General features: G+C 55.1%; 1 protein-coding gene across 5 annotated transcripts in view; it reads right to left on the bottom strand.

The window, feature by feature from the left end:
* OTOF (otoferlin) overlaps positions 1–16,530 on the bottom strand; it is a 113,649-nt gene that overhangs the window by 47,601 nt on the left and 49,518 nt on the right. The gene's annotated exons all lie outside the window — the stretch shown is intronic.

The following is a 16,530-nucleotide window of genomic DNA, read 5'->3' as shown; positions in this document are numbered from 1 at the left end:
TTATTCATGGCTAAAAAGGACATTTTAATCATTGCTTTTTACTGGGGAGTTGGGAGCAGGGACAGGGTTTCCATGGCTCATTTCTTTGCAGGAATTATGCCTATCAAGTGCGTGCTGCTTCCATTGCCCCCGTCCTAACAAGACTTCCAGTTCTCCCACCTGTACTGGGGACTGCCAGCCCCACGGGGTCATCCCCTGCCCACCACCCTCGAGCCCAGGGAAGACCCCAACCCTCACACCCAGTCTGCCTCTCCCCCTTCCCCACCCAGCCAAACTGGGGAGTTGAGCCAGCAAGGCTGCTCGCTGTAGGGAGATCTCTTCCCATCCTCCTTGAGTCTGCCCTCTCCTCGCTCATTGCCTGAAGACATTTTTCTCCTTTCCCCACCTCATCTCTGCCTCCTCATTTTACACCATTAATTAGGAGGGTCCACCAGTAAGTCATTGCCATAAACTGGTCCTTAAGCTACAGTGCAATAACTATGAGCCAGAGGAGACCTCACTGATTAGGAAGTGCCCTGCAGCGGCTGCAGGGGTTGTCCCCTGGACAACAGGAGATCAGCCTGCACTCACAAGAGACTCGAGTTGAAATCTCAGCAGATCTGCTAAGCCGGAGAGCTGGAAGATGCTGTTGTTGGGAGAGAGCTCAGAAACAGCCTGGCCTGGCATCAATGCAAGCAGCTGGGGATAAAAGAAAGGCAGGAGCAGCAGAAACTTGTCTGGGTGGATGAGGTGGCAGCCTGACCTGTATGCCCAGGAGCTGTAAAGCTGGTGCTACGTCCCCTTCGCCCAGCCCCTCTCCTGCCCTGAGCCCTGGCTCTCTGTCCATGCCCGAGCTGGGAAACTCTCCCCCGGGGCCAGGGCCCGTCCGAAGTCACTGGGAGCCAGGCTTCTCCCAGAACCTCGCAGTTCCTTGCCAGTGCTGCCAGGGACCGCTCCACACCTCTTACATTTGGCTTTTCCTGTAGATCAATATTCCCTGCAGGCTCTGAAGCCTCAGGCCACACATCCAAGAGACCCAAGCTCATCCAGGGCTGACAGGTTCAGCTTTAGAGAAAGGGAGAGCACACCGTGGACCGATCAGCTACGACATGAGCTAGGAAAGCTGGAAGTGAGAAGGAGCACGGAAAGCAAACCTACTTGTACTCCTTTGTCTTCTCTTTGCCTTTGCTGGAGCCGGTGGCCATGCATCAAGGGAACAGAAGGCAAACAAGCTTCAGTGCACTTCAAGTGCTTCAAATCAGACCATAGAATCAGAAGAAACTGCTTTTCCCTTTGCAGCTTCCCTGCTCCTTCCGAGTGCTCCAAGCGTCCCATGCCCAGGCTGCGGTCACGGGCAACCTTCCTCAGCAGGGCTGACCCCAAAGGCCCCTGTCCTGCCCACATCTGTAATTTAGGTGGGTAATACCTCTGCATGACCCCCTGCGAGGCTAGAGGGGCTTAGGGGAGCCCCAGCTCCCTGCATGAGGAGCTGGAGGTGATGGGCATTCCCTGGATGCCTGTGTGGGGCGGGTAAAGCGGGTGCAGCTGGGTGTGCACAGTGTAAATAGGTACTGGCACAGACTGGGGTGCTGCTGGGGCAGAGACAAGGCTTCTTCTCCTTTTTCGTAGTGGGGAGTGGTCTTTACCTTCCCACAAAGGTGTATTCACAGGACTCAGCTGGCAGAGATGGGCAGGGTCTGGAGGTCTCCATCCCTGCCCAGACTGACATTTGTCCTCCTGTCCCGACACTGGGCAGGAAACACCAGCTCCTCACCTCCCTGTTTCACTTTGCAGATCGCTGCTCTGTCTCTGCTTTCTGGCTTTTCAAACCTGTTTTCCTTCCCTCGTGACTCCCACATTTCTCTGTTTGTGTCCTGCCTCCCTGTTTTCTTCCCCCGTCACTCTTCCTTCCCTGCCTATTCTCCCCCCAACAGCGCAACAGCAAAATGGGGAGGAGAAAGCAATTAAGCAGCTCTAGCAGGTTAATTAGCAGGGCTGGATTTTAATTACAGGTTGTTACTCTGCTTCAGCCAGTGGCTATGTCTGGGCTGGGGACATGGGGGAGGTGGGTGGCTTCAGAGCATGAAGCATCAGCTCCCTGTGCGTGGAGCTGCTGGAAAACCACTCAGAAAAAAAAAAAAAAAAAGAAAATGTGCTTGGTGTGTTGCTGGATGGGTTTTTGGAGAGGTGAAGCCCAGCTCCAGCACAAGCCAGGGGGCAGGACCCAGCACTGGGTGGGAGTGGGGATGTCCTCCCGTTCAGCCCAGCATGGGCAGGGATCAGCTCGGAGCCTGGACTGGAAAACAGAAGCTGCTTCTCCCGCTCTCTCCCCACGCCGCCACTTGCTCTGAGAGCAAACCAGCAGAAATTATTCCCCGGGGCCAGCTGAGCTTGTCACGGGAGCAAAGCAAACACCAACGCCAGCGGCTCAGCCGGTTCATCTGCATTGTAAAAGCTGCCCCAGTGCCCCTGCCCAGTGCGGGGAGAGGATTTCAATCACTCCGCGCTTTCTTCCCGCAGCTGGTGGATGCGGGTCCAGCTCCCCACGGAGCCACGGCTCGTGGCCGGCTTCGCCGGGTGTGTGTGTGAACACACCAGCCCTTTGCACCTCTGCGGGGAGCAGCAGCTGCATCTCCCCCCCCCTCCCAGCCTCCCCGGGAGCGATTCACGGGTGCAACTACGCGAGAGGGGTCCGGAGACCCTCCTGCCAGGGCCCCGGCGGAGCAGCTGGCAGAGCATCTTCCCTCCTTTATCCAACACCCGCTGCAAAAGGGGCCTCTCTGACTGCGGACGGCCCCAGCTTGGGCTTTGGGTGCCTGAGATTTCCCATTATTGGCACCCGCGGAGAATTCTCATTTTGTGCCTTCGAGCAACTTGGGCTCAAGCGCTCTCGGTGGCACAGATGAGCTGGCGGTCCTGCCCTGCAGCCGCTTCGGGGGGGATGCAGTAACGGGGGGGGGGGGGGGATGCAGTAACGCTGCTGCCAAGGGCTGGAGGCTGGAGCTGGAAAGTGAGCCTGAGCACGAGCAGGGACGGGGGGGAGTCAGCGTACCTGAATGGTAACATGAGATGTCTTTTCTCTCTCCCCTTAACCTTAGCTCTGCAATCACAAAGAGCAATTAATTCAGGCCTGCTTCATCCTGCGGCAGTGCCAAAGGCCCCAGCCCACCTTCTCCCCTCAAAACCCCCGTCAGCAACATGCACCAAGCAACCAAACCCAAAGGGCAGGCATGCCAGAGGGAGATCTTGCTGCAGCAGGACTTCCAAACCCATGGCATCCAGGGAACTGGGCACAGAGACAGGGACAGAACTGGTGGTGCTGGAATGAGGAGGGAGGAGAGAGAATGAATGAATGAATGAATGATACGGAACAACTGACAGAAACAGAACGTGGATGGATAAATCGTATGGCACTGGGCTGGCTGGTGTTGTGCATAGATGGATGGACGATAGTATCACAGTGGGAGGGAGGGAGGAAATAAGGCAGGGAGGGAGGGAGGGAGGGAGGGAGGGAGGGAGGGAGGGAGGGAGGGAGGGAGGGAGGGAGGGAGGGAGGGAGGGAGGGAGGGAGGGAGGGAGGGATGGACTGGCACTGGCATGAAGGGACAGATAGACAGACCTGTGCTGGGATGGATGGATGGAGGGATGGATGGAGGGATGGAGGGATGGATGGATGGGTGGAGGGATGGAGGGATGGAGGGATGGAGGGTTGGAGGGATGGCAAGAAATGCAATGAGATGGACATCTGCATAGGATTGTACTGAGATAGACTGATGGACAGATGGACAGATTGGTAGACGGTGATAACTGCATTGGGATGAATGGAGGGATGGGTGGATAGCTAGGCAGACAGACAAATATTATCCGCAAAGCTCCTTTGGAAGGCCCCTGAGTAGAAGGAAATGTGTCCTTGCTGGGCATAGGGGAGAACAGACTGAATACAGAGAAGCCCTGCTCTTTGGGGAGGAGGGGACAGGGCGAATATAAGCCCTGCTCTCCATTAAGAAGAGGGCAGGAAGGAGTTAGAACCTTTCCCTGGGTCCAAACACCATGCAGGGGCTGGTACACCAACCCGCGAGTCGCACACATGCACACACCACGCCCAAAGGGCCCGAGCAAAGCAGGGGTACCGTGCCCAGTACCTGGGATCTTCAGGGTCTTCGCTGTTGGGAAGAGACACGGCCAGGAGGATGAACGTGGGGAAGAAACAAACCCACCCCACCCAGACATCCCCTCCCACAGCCCGTGGGAGCCGGCCAGGCCAGGGGAAGGGGCCAATGCCTGCCACCACCCCCCGGGAGGATCCTCCTGGGCTGATTCCTCCCGGGCAACGCACACCCGAGGACACGGGCCCTCTCCAGCACTGCGTGGTGAGGTGTGAGGAGACATTGTCCCACAGCTCTTTGTAACCCCACCCAGGTCCTGCTCGCCAGTGGCAGGACAGCACTCATCTGCAGGCTTCTTCAGCATCTTCTTCACCTCCCCCCAAATACTGAGCAGCAGCAACGAAAAACAGACTTACAGGGGTGGGTTGGGGCTGGGATCATCGTCCTGGACTCACCCATGCCAGATAAATGTATTTATACAGATGCATTCTTATTGCCGGCACCTTTGGGAGTCCACTAGCCCTATGGACGAAGGTGATCATCATCATATTACGTGGGACATGGCTGTAGAGGGGCCACAGGACCTGCCTCTCCTTTTCAACGTGACATGGAGGAGGTCTGCAGGTGCGGCTGGGTCCCACAGAAAGCTCCTGGAGCACGGGGCTCATACGCTGCCGTACAGCCCTTCGCGCCTTGCAGGCTTCAGCTCCAGCTTCAGGACGCTCACATGTGCTGTCCTGCACTTGCAGAGAAGTGCTGTGATGCTGATGCACGAAGCATCGGCTTCACCCAGGGCTGGACCACCTATCCTGCTCTCCTGGCTTAAGATTTGGGAATTAATTTGAATTATGAAAGATTTGGAGCTTAAACCAGATTGGTCTGTATCCCAAATCCTGGGCGTATTTATGTCTGGACAATCACATATCTGTGGGATGTGGGGTGAGTGGGATGGGCTGGGATGAGAGCAACACCCCCCCTCTCAAAAAGCCAAGATCCCACCAGTCATGACGTTTTGGTACCTTGCTACTGACTTGTATCCATCGTTATACTTAATCCTGAGCGAAGCGCCAAAGAGAAAGAGATAAATAAATAAATAAATAAATAAAATTACCAGTGTCAGGCTTTTTGAAGCAGCCCACCAGCAGCAAGGGAAACATTGACCTGGTGAGTTCAGGCACAACCCTTCCAAGGAGAGGTGGTGGGGTGGCCAAGCCACAGTTCCCTGCCATGGGGTGCTCCAAGGCAGCTGATGGGTGCATCTTCAGCTGCGTGCACCCAGCCCAGGGTGCTCCGCTCACCGTCCCCCAGCAGGAACCCGGCTGGTGACAGCATCTGCACTTCTGGCACAGGGCACAAGAGCCGTCACCCCCCTGGCACAGCCAGCATCATCCATGGCTCCTGCTAGATCTGGAAGACCTCCTACACCGGAGCAGTTCGGGGTCAATCTAGATCAAAGGCGCTAACAGCTTCCAGGAAACATCTCAAGCTGCTGGAAGCTCTGCCTCGGGGCTCACAGCAGCACCCAGTCCACTGCCTGAACGCCTGTTCCTAGCCCTTTCCCTGCTTTTCAGGGTCCTCAGGATGCAATTTAATGGCAGGTTGGAGCAGTTGCAAAAAGGACAGGGGATGCTCAACAGGGACTCATAGTCTTTGGGAGATGGTTTCACTTTTTATTGTTCAGGATGAAAAGGACCCCAGACTTGCCTGGTTGTGCTGACAGAGGCACTGGTCCGGTGTGTGGCACCTCTAAGATGTGTGCCCAAGTGCCACACTGGAGTTAGCAATTTCAGACCCTCCTGATCTACTTGGACACAGAAGTTATGAACTGTCCACAATGGTCTTCCACGACAACCAAGGATGGAGACGCACACCTCCAAAGGCTGAGTCAGGTCCTACGGGGGTAAACATCCCTTGGGAGACTCCTCTTTCCTTTGACTATAAGGGCAACCTGGGAAGGTTGGGTTCATAGGAAGAACCTTGCTGAGCTTCCGAGGGCCATGCAGGGGTGGTGCGGGGACGCACCTCACAGCACTATCTGGTTTCTACCTCTCTAAAGCCACAGCAGCTCTGGAAAGCCACCGTGAGCAGCACTAGTGCCCAGCAAACGTGTTTGCACCATTGCCCAGCACAGGCTGGTGCCCAGGCCTGACAGAAGCAGGAAGTCTTGCCTCTCCCAGACTCCTGTTCTGGGTATTTTCATCATCAAGCTCAACTCCAGTGCTTGGCAATGACCCCAGCTTTGGAGCAAGTGACCCGCAGGGATAATTAGTGGCCGGCGAAGGAATGGACCCAGTCAGACATGTCTTGGATCCACTGGGTACGTACAAGAAAAGACACCATCAATAATTCACCGTGACCAGATTGCTTTCGGCTGCAGAGCTCTGTCCTGCCCATGAATATTTCAAGGTCAACAGCTATCAGGTGATGCCTGCTGGGATCTCAATTTCAAGGTGGTCAGGAGCCGTGACATGCATAGCTCTATCCTATCCAAATTTCGGCAGCCCCCCCGCTCTCCCTGAACCACTTCTGGAAGTGCCCATCCCTCCTTACTGGTCACAGAGAGAATCCAAGGATACGTCTGTATCGGTAAATAAATGGATCAGGGCTCATTCTCTGGCCATGACACGGCTTGTGTCCCACGGGTAAGGTCCCTTCCCTCCACAAACAGCATCCAGGCTACCCGCTGGGGGTGGTCCCTGGTCTATCATATCACAGTCCCTGTGCTTTATCATAAACTGTCCCAGCCCTACGCTGAGCCGAAGCCGTGCCAGGGACCGCGCTGGCGACCCACCAGATGGGAAGGTGCTACCGCCCGTGTCCCGGCTTGTCACGCCAAATGGACACTGCGTGGGGTGAGCGGGCTCCTGGCCTGCCAGTCTCAGCGAGACGCAGAGGTCTGGACTTACACAGACCCGGGCCTCCGACGTTTTGACATTTAAGCCCGGATTTAAGGGCATGCTCTCTGGAGAGCGGGACTTTGAGCATGTCTCGGCACCGCAGAGGCAGGGCTTTCAGGGCCACTGTCTGATGTGGGTATTTACCTAGTGTGCTGCTCTTCTGCATCGTCTCCAAGGCTGGGGCATTCACAGAGAGAGAGGAAAAACAAAAAGTGTGACATGAAGGCCACTCGGTTTAAAAAACAGGATGATCTGCTTCAGTACAGGAAGAACTTCAGAACATACCAGCACAGCAAACCACTCCATGCATGTCTGAAACCCCCACGACCATCTTGCAGGGGGCTGATCCGCCCTCTGCCACCCACCCCACGCCCAGCTGGGCCTGCAGGGTCTGTGCCTGACCCAGACTGGTTTTCTGTGGCTATTTGGCTGGCTGAGCTCCACACTAGGGTGGAATCGAGCTGCTCCCCTCCACCCCGACCTCCTTCCTCCCCTCCTCCCTTCTGCTTGGGGATGAATTTGCTGAAAGAGAAAAGATGCTTGGGTTGGTGCTGTACCCTGTGCCAAGCTGCCTGGAAGGAGGTAAGATGAATTACCAGCTGCTTTTCCCTTGGAAAGTCCTGCCGTCATCCCATCCAGGCTGATTGCATCAAGCTAGGTTTCAGCTATCCCAAAGCACACCAGCTCCCTCCCCAGAAGAAACACGAGGCCAATATAATACAAGCAATTATCACAGCTTGAAAGCTCAGGCCTCGTCCTGCAAACATCTGAGCAGCAGCCTCAGGGGGATACAGCTCTAAGGAGCTTGAGAATGAAGCTCTGATGGTTTTAGCATCACTGGTCCAAGGCGTTTCTGCTCCCAGCTCTACTGGAGCTGTCTCCCTGTCCAGAGCAGACCCTGGAGGTGCTGGGAAATGGGGTGGAGCTTCTGCACAGCGTGATCTGGGCTTGGAAAGCTGCAGGGCTGCTCTCGGGTGGCCGCTTCAAGCAAAGCACGGGGGTCCTGTTTACATTAATGCCAAAAGTCCCACGCTCGGTGTCAAGCAGAGACGTCTGTGTCAGCGGGACTGCAGACACGTCAGGGACAAACACACACAGAGACACCCTGCAAAGGAGGGAGAGATGCTGAGGATGCCTTGTGCTCAAACAAGGGAGCATCCAGGATCCAGCACTGGCCGAGGGGGATGCCCTAACAGGTATAAGAAGAAAATAAAAGTCTTTTTGTCCCAAGTCCTTGTGCTCCCAGCACAGTGCCTGCTTCCTCGGGCGCTCCTGCGTGCTGAGCTGCGTTCGCAGGGACCAGGTTGCTCCCGAGGGGTAGGAGCGAGACCCCAGCCTGGTGTCTCAGCAGTTAAGGCTGTTTCTCCCCAAACCACGTCGCTTTAGCACCCTTCCAAGGGTGAGACCATCTCGCTGAGGGCTTTTTCAGCTGGGGTGCTAATGGCTTTCCTCCTCCTCGCTTGTACCGGCTGCCTTCTCCCTGTCTCCTCGCCAGCCGGCTGCCGGCTTGCCCGACCACCCAACACCCACGGGCAGAACACGGAGGCAGCCCACGCTGGGAAAAGCTGAGCGGTCAGAACTGGTCAGCAGGGACTCACTGCTGGGTTTCAGCTTTGGCGGGGGCTTTGACCTGCTGGTAGCGCCACAGCCCCGTCACCTGCGTGGTGGGAACCTGGTGCAGAGACATCTCAGTGGCTCTGCAGGAGCCGGATCGAACGCAGCATGTGGACCCTTTGCTGATACCGGCAGCGTGAGGTGAGGCCCCCGGAGCGCAACCCCCAAAAGCCCTGGTGAAGGTTTGGAGGTTTGTAAGGAGCTGGGAGAACCGATGCCTCAAACATTCCTCAACGCAAGGAGAAGTTGTGGCGTTTGTGATTAGTCTGAGGATGCTGCCCAAGGAAGGGTGGAGTGTATCGAAGGATGCGTGGCTCCACTTCCTTGCCGATGTAGTGCTAAATTCCTTAGATAAGCCTCAAAAAAATAACTGGTAAGTTAAAGGCTGGACAATTACCCAAGAAGAAAAAAACTGAGGAAGAAGTAAAGGCGGTAGGAGGGAACAAGACCACTTCATCTCTCACGGAAATGAGTTTGTGGAATACCTGTCTCTCTTTGTCTCGTACGCTAATCAGCTGATAAGACGAACTTAAAAGTCTGCAGAAAACTTTGCTGTGTTTGCACCCACCACCCAAGATTTCCAGACCTGAGCCAACGCTGGAACAAGGGGTGGTGACCGGACTCTTCTTTCCTTTTCTTTCATTTCCTTCCTTTTCTTTCTTATAGATTTATCAACAAGGGACCCCCATTGCTTACTATCTTTTTCCAAGTTTAAGTTGTCTCCACCACAAATAAAACGTTTTAAACAGTTGTTTGGTGTCGTTTCACCTTAATTTAACCCGAGGGGAATCACAGAACCTTTATGACTTCCTGGGCTCTCAGTCTGGGTCATAACAAGGTTGGGGGCAGTGCTCTGCTCCGTGGAAAGGTGGCAGGGCTGCCCCGGCCCGTGCTGGCTCTGCTGGGGCTGGAGAGGGCTGTACTTCTGCTAGAAGACCTGCCAAAGCTTCGGGATCTCCAGGCTGAACCATCTCAGGGATGTTGGTGTCCGAGTCCCAGCGGGCTGACCAGGAGGAAAAGGAGAGCACGGGATCTCGAAGCTGGGAGCGGGGTGAAAGAAAGATGCCTGAGATCACAGGAAACGTCATTTGCAAAGTTGGCAGTTAAACCAGGTCCCCATGTCTGGGAACAGACTTTTTAGTGGGGCCTGTAGTGATAGGAAAAGGGGTGATGGGTTTAAACTGAGAGGGTCAGTTTAGGTGAGATCTAAGGCATTTTTTGGTGTGGGGCAAATTTTTGGCAAATTTATGGTGCGGGGGGTGAGGCGCTGGCCCAGGGTGCCCAGAGCAGCTGTGGCTGCCCCCTCCCTGGAAGGGTTCAAGGCCAGGTTGGACGGGGCTGGGAGCCCCCTGGGCTGGGGGAAGGGGGCCCTGCCCGGGGCAGGGGGGGGCACTGGATGATTTTTAAGGTCCCTTCCCACCCAAACCGGTCTGGGAGTTGCTGTCTCCAGGGCTGTAGACTGGCTTGGCCCACGATCCCTTAGGCTGCTCTTGTGACACTGAGGGGACAGGAAAGGTCGCGCCTTGTTAATCCCCCCTTTTCTCAGCCTTTCCCTCCTCTGCCTGCTCCTGAGCCCAGATCCGGCCGTCTGCACCCTGGTCCAGCTGCCCTGATGCAAACTGTCCATCTCCTGTGCAGGGAGGATGGTCCAGGGGGTTCCTCGAGCTGGAGGAAGGGCACCCCAGAGCACGCTCGGGTCTGTGATGCTCTTGGCACAGCATCAGGGAGATGAGGATGAGGATGGCCAGGAGAAGGTCTAGAGGGAGCCCACCCCAGCCACACCAAAAACCTTTTGGAAATGCAGATCTGGCAACATCAAAACTTCCTCTTATTTTTATTCTTTTGGTGCAATTTTGTCTTGGATCTGGGATTTGTAACTGATGGAAAAGGAAAGACCTTCCAAAGGAGCCAAGACATTTCTGTTCATATGAACAAAAAAATTTGAAACAAAATGGGTCCTTTTCTTTGATTCAGAAGGATAGTCCACATCAAAGTGCCCTTTGATTCTTTGCAAAAGCCTGAATGTGAAATGTCCTGTCTTTTTTTTTTTTTTTTTTTTTTTTTTTTCCCTCCTTGTTTGATTCATGGTAAACTCCAGCACAGGTTTGCTACAGCCGGAGCCAGGCCCAGCTTTGCACAGTGCCTTGGGCATTTCTTGGAGCAATGCTGTCCCGTGCAAAATCCTCACAGCACCAGGGGAGCTCAGTGAAAACACAGTCAACGGGAAAATGCCATTAACACCTTCAGGGGTGCAATCTGTCAGGGGATCGATCTCAGCACAGATTGGGGGGGGGGGGTGGTTATACCTGCCCCCTCCCAGGGATGGGGCAGAGTGTCCCAATATTTCCTTCATCTTCCCCTTCGTGCTGCAAGCTTGCATGGGCACATCTACCCCCGTTATCTCTGAAAAACCTGCCTCATTTAAACAAGTTTTCTCAACGGCTGCAATCTCCCTCTCCCTAACTTTTTCTTCACATCCTCACTCATCCGTGACTCCCCCAAGCAGCGACCCCAGCCTGGGTGGGGGGAACCTCTCCCTTCCAAGCCAGGACCCAGCCAGACCGACCAGGGGGTGGCCCTGCCTGGGCACCCTGGGGGGGGATGACCAAGGTCCAGCTCTCATCTACTGCCCTGCTATGCAGACAGAGCCCCTGGCCCCAGGCAGGCCAAAGGCATTCTAGAAAGGAGAGGAGAGAGGAGAGAGGAGAGAGGGGAGAGGGGAGAGGGGAGAGATGAGAGAAGGGAGAAGGGAGAGAGGAGAGGAGAGGAGAGGAGAGGAGAGGAGAGGAGAGGAGAGGAGAGGAGAGGAGAGGAGAGGAGAGGAGAGGAGAGGAGAGGAGAGGAGAGGAGAGGAGAGGAGAGGAGAGGAGAGGGGAGGGGAGGAGAGGAGAGGGGAGGGGAGGGGAGGGGAGGGGAGGGGAGGGGAGGGGAGGGGAGGGGAGGGGAGGGGAGGGGAGGGGAGGGGAGGGGAGGGGAGGGGAGGGGAGGGGAGGGGAGGGGAGGAGAGGAGAGGGGAGGGGAGGGGAGGGGAGGGGAGGGGAGGGGAGGGGAGGGGAGGGGAGGGGAGAGGGGAGAGGGGAGAGGAGAGAGGAGAGAGGAGAGAGGAGAGAAGAGAGAAGAGAAAGAAGGGAAGGGAAGGGAAGGGAAGGGAAGGGAAGGGAAGGGAAGGGAAGGGAAGGGAAGGGAAGGGAAGGGAAGGGAAGGGAAGGGAAGGGAAGGGAAGGGAAGGGAAGGGAAGGGAAGGGAAGGGAAGGGAAGGGAAGGGAAGGGAAGGGAAGGGAAGGGAAGGGAAGGGAAGGGAAGGGAAGGGAAGGGAAGAATAGACTATTCCTATTGGAAGGGTCCTACAAGGATCATCTAATCTGCCTGACCACTTCAGGGCTGACCAAAAGTTAAAGCATGTTGCTCAGTACATTGTCCAAATGCCTCTTAAGCACTGACAGGCTTGGGGCATCACCCACCTCTCCAGGCAGCCTGTTCCAGGGTTTGACCTCCCTCTTGGTAAAGAAATGCTTCCTCATGTCCAATCTAAACCTCCCCTGACGCAGCTTGGAGCCATTCCCTGTCCCTGGAGCCCAGGGAGAAGAGCTCAGCACCTCCATCTCCATGTCCCCTCCTCAGGAAGCTGTAAAGAGCCATGAGATCCAGATGAGCCCATCATCCCAGCTTCTCGGCTGGAGGGCAAATGCAGAACACCAGGAGCCCTTGCTTCTGGCTGCCAAAATAACTAGAGCTATTAGAAGAGAGTGGAGCTGGTCGTGCTGTGCCTGGGGAGGATGCTCCAGACACGATGGCCCACAGGGACCCATCCGTTCCCTCTCCTTTGGTCCCTGGGGTGTCAGGAGCACAGGAGCTCACTCTGGAGCCCAGATGAAGAAGTGTTGCAAAGAGATCACAATTAACACCCTGTGGACTCAGCTAGTTAAGAGTCTTGCTAATTTTGATAACAGATCTAACATTTAAGTATAATAGAAATAAGGGAATAATGGCCTGTCTTTAATAAAAGAAGTTCCAGTTAGTGGAATAATAAAAGCAGCTCTTGCAATGCCTTAATTTGCCAATTTGGAGCGTCTGCAGGCACTTGTGAGATGGGAACTGTCTCCCTAGCCCTGAGGCTTTTAAACTTTAGGTGGAGAGTAAACCTCTCGTCTAGGATCCTCCACGTTCACTGGAGAAGCAGAGGCAGAGTGGATGGGGGAATCCTCCGCCTGCCTTGAGCTTGGGGATGGGGGGAAAAACAGCCTGTGAAGATGCCCCACTGCTCTCCATTTAACACTGAGGGAGCCTGGGAAGGTAGATGAGAAAAGACATCACATATCTGGCTGGCAAAAATGAAAAGCTGTTCCAGAGGGTGGAAAAAACCCAGAGGTGGATTTGGACTATGCTGATACCAACTGGTTCATGGTCTTGGCAAGGTTAGATGCCAATAATGATGCTGTCGCTGCATGAAAGCACCGTGAGTGCGACCGAAGGATGAGCCCAGGCTCCTGAGGGATCCGTCAGCAAGCAAGAGTCAAGCCATAGGGAAGCATGAGGGCTGTGTTTTAAGAAGAATATTTCCAGCGAGTCAACAGCCTCCAACAAACTGCTTCCTGCGTGTCTATTGACTGCAGCCTTATTTCTTGGTGTGCTGTTTGCCTCTGCCTGAATCATTAGCGGGGAGCCGGGAAGGTGATCCAGGCCCTTGGGTACTTTCCCTTGTCGTGGAGGAAAAATAGCAAAAAGAGCTTTGCATCTGCACTTTCTTGCCAGGAATCCTGCTGGGAATTTATGGAGAGCGGGCGGCCATCCCGTGGGGATTTGTTCCATAACTGCTGGGGGCAGGCTGGCCCCTGCGGAGCACGTGTTGGGTCTTGCTTTGCTAAGGGAGATAAGGGAGATGAGAGGATGGAACACCTCTGCTATGAGGCCAGGCTGAGAGAGTTGGGGGGGTTCAGCCTGGAGAAGAGAAGATTCCAGGGGGACCTTATTGTGGCCTTTCCATACTTAAAGGGGGCTTATAAGAAAGATGGGGTCGAACTTTTTAGCAGGGCCTGTAGTGATAGCATAAGGAGTGATGGTTTTGAACTAAAAGAGATTCACACTAGGTATAAGGAAGAAATTGTTTGCGCTGAGAGGGCAGTGAGGTGCTGGCCCAGGGTGCCCAGAGCAGCTGTGGCTGCCCCCTCCCTGGAAGGGTTCAAGGCCAGGTTGGACGGGGCTGGGAGCCCCCTGGGCTGGGGGAAGGGGGCCCTGCCCAGGGCAGGGGGGGGCACTGGGGGGGATTTGAGGGCCCTTCCCACCCAAACTGGACCGTGACTCGATGACTCTGTGATGGTTGTGCTGGCTGCCTCCGTGCATCGCAGACGGGGAGCCAAAGGGCAGGACGGGGGCCAGCGGCACCGCGGAGTTTCTTGCTTTTCCAGGACACTGTGATCGCCACCATTCAGCAGCAGGGCAGGATGGAAACCTCTTTTTGTGATTTCCTGCTGTTAAAAACATGAAAATAACCTCCCTGTGACAACTGTTTTGTTGGGAATAAGACTGAGCTGAAAGAACAGGATTTTAGTGCCCGAGCTCACTTTTTTCATGAACTCAAAAGCGCAAAACAAACAAACAGGTAGTGATAGGACAAGGGGTAATGGCTTTAAACTGGAAGAGGGGATATTTAGGTGAGATCTAAGGCAGAAATTGTTCCCTGTTTGGGGGGTGAGGCGCTGGCCCAGGGTGCCCAGAGCAGCTGTGGCTGCCCCCTCCCTGGAAGGGTTCAAGGCCAGGTTGGACGGGGCTTTGGGCAACCTGGTCTAGTGGCAAGTGTCTCTCACTGCAGGGCAGTTGGACTCGATGGTCTTTAAAGGTCCCTTCTAACCCAAACCATCCTGTGGGTTGCTGATTCTATGATAAAGCACAGAATGGCAGAGAGAGGGCAAATCTGGCATCCCTTGCTCACTGCTGTGTAACAGCTCAGCACCGTAGCATCCCCAATGCCCCCACCGGCCTTCCGCAGAGCGCTGGGTGCCTCCTTGGGCAGCCTGTGCAGCCCCTGGACATAAGGACCTCCCCACCTCTAAGCCACCGGAGGGAGGGGACCCTCGCTAGTAACCTGGCGAGACACCCACATCAGCCAGCATGCAGCTCTGAGCTTCTGCTCAAAAATGCAAAGTCTGATTCCCGGCAGAAGTTCAGCGAGTTTCAGGCTCCGGGTCAACATCAAAGGTTCGGAGCCATCTCCTTTGGTGGTCAGCGTGTGGCCCCACGGTGAGCTGGAAGCGATCCAGTTTGAGAAAACACGTAAGTAAAATGAAACGGTTGTTTATTCACTGCTGGGCTGGGTTTGCCCGGTAGGTCCGTGCAGATCGGAGGTGCTGGCAGAGGAGCGATGAGGGACGTTGGCAGCGGAGGGGGCTCGCTTGGCCACCCTGCACGGCAGCATCGGACCACGGCGATGCTCAGGGGGCCGTTCCTCAACCCCTGCCCAGCAGGGACGAGGCCTTTGGGCGCCTCTTTGACTGCAACACTGAATTGCGACTGCACTTAAGAGTTTTTTTCTGCCTTTCGCCGTCTCAGAGCCCAACCCTCACCTGTGCTTCCATTTGGACCATCCATGTGCCCCATACGACTTTGTGCCTCCCCTCATCTCATTCCCTCACCCGGGGTTTTGTCCAGAAAACAAGAGGATTCACCTTGTGCGAACATCTATGAACCGAAGGGGTTGTTCTGGGCATGAAGGAGTTACAAGAGCAAATATGGTATTTCCCTCCGAGGCATGTGTCTTCTGACACCACAGGGACTGAGCCCAGCTCCAGATAACCAAGAAAGGTTGGAGCAGATGACCCTTGAGGTCCCTTCCAACCTGGTATTCTATGATTCAACGATTCTGTGATATAATCCCCACTACCAGCACAGGTTCCCAATGTGCATCTCTCCAGCATCACTGACACCTCTATTAGGCTGCAAGAGAAGGGCTGAGAAGTGCTTGGCAAGCCCAGTGCTATTTATACATTCCTTGTTGTTGCTGCTGCTTTTCCCATTTCAAGGTCTGTTTGTGTTTCCTCCCCCCCTTCTGCATCCCCCCAGGAAAGGGAATCAGCTGAATAACAAAATAATGTCCCTAATGAGCCAGGGGAAGAGGTAAACAGCTTTGTGATGGAGACAACACTGACAGAAAGCCTGTGGAAATCCAGGGAGATCTTTCCCCTGCCTTCATTTGGATTCAAAGTCTCCCCAGGGGGACACAGACGATGGAAACAGACTGTGAAGACACACAGAATTACAGATAAAGGGGCTGCCAAGAGGATTTCGAGTTCAACTTCTTCCCCAAGGGGGAGCAGCTCAGCCCAAGCCGTTCCTCAGATGTGCATCCAGCTTAGACTTAAGCGTCTCCAGGGATGGGAGCTCAACTCCCTCCCAGTCAGACTTGGGGTGTCTCTCCCCTTATCCCTCCAACACACCTCACTGCCGCCTTGCAGAAATCTGATTTTTTGGCTGTCCTGTGCCAAAATAACGAGCGGCTCATCCCAAACCAAACCCAGCCCTCGAAGGCAAGGCAGGAACTGGACGTGGCTTTGAACTTGGCTTCCCTGGTTTGGCCAGGTCCGAGGGTTGTTGTGGCTGCCCACCTCAGCCCCTACAGCGAGCAAAGGTGCCCGCGGGAAGCTGAAGGCATTGCACAGCCCCACGCGTGGATCCAACGCGTGGCCCAAGGGGCATCTGAGCTTTTGAGGGACTCCCAGGCATCCAGCACCCTTGTCAGAGCACTTCAGCTGTCCATCTCCACATCCCAGATGCATCTGCAGCCTGGGGCACGTGCAGGAACAGACCTGCTTCTCGAGTGTCCTGCTCACCGAGCACGTGCTCCAGCCACGCACCTCTACGCTACGCAATTAAAAGTTCAAGGGCACACTCCCTGCCTTTGCAGCCCGGCTGTCTGGCACACATCACACCCATGCTAATGC

This window comes from Tyto alba, unplaced genomic scaffold (assembly GCF_018691265.1).
Source record: "Tyto alba isolate M040663 unplaced genomic scaffold, T.alba_DEE_v4.0 Super-Scaffold_40, whole genome shotgun sequence".
Lineage (NCBI taxonomy): Eukaryota > Metazoa > Chordata > Aves > Strigiformes > Tytonidae > Tyto > Tyto alba.
The sequence above is the reverse complement of the archived record's forward strand: the minus strand, read 5'-3'. Positions and strand labels throughout refer to the sequence as shown.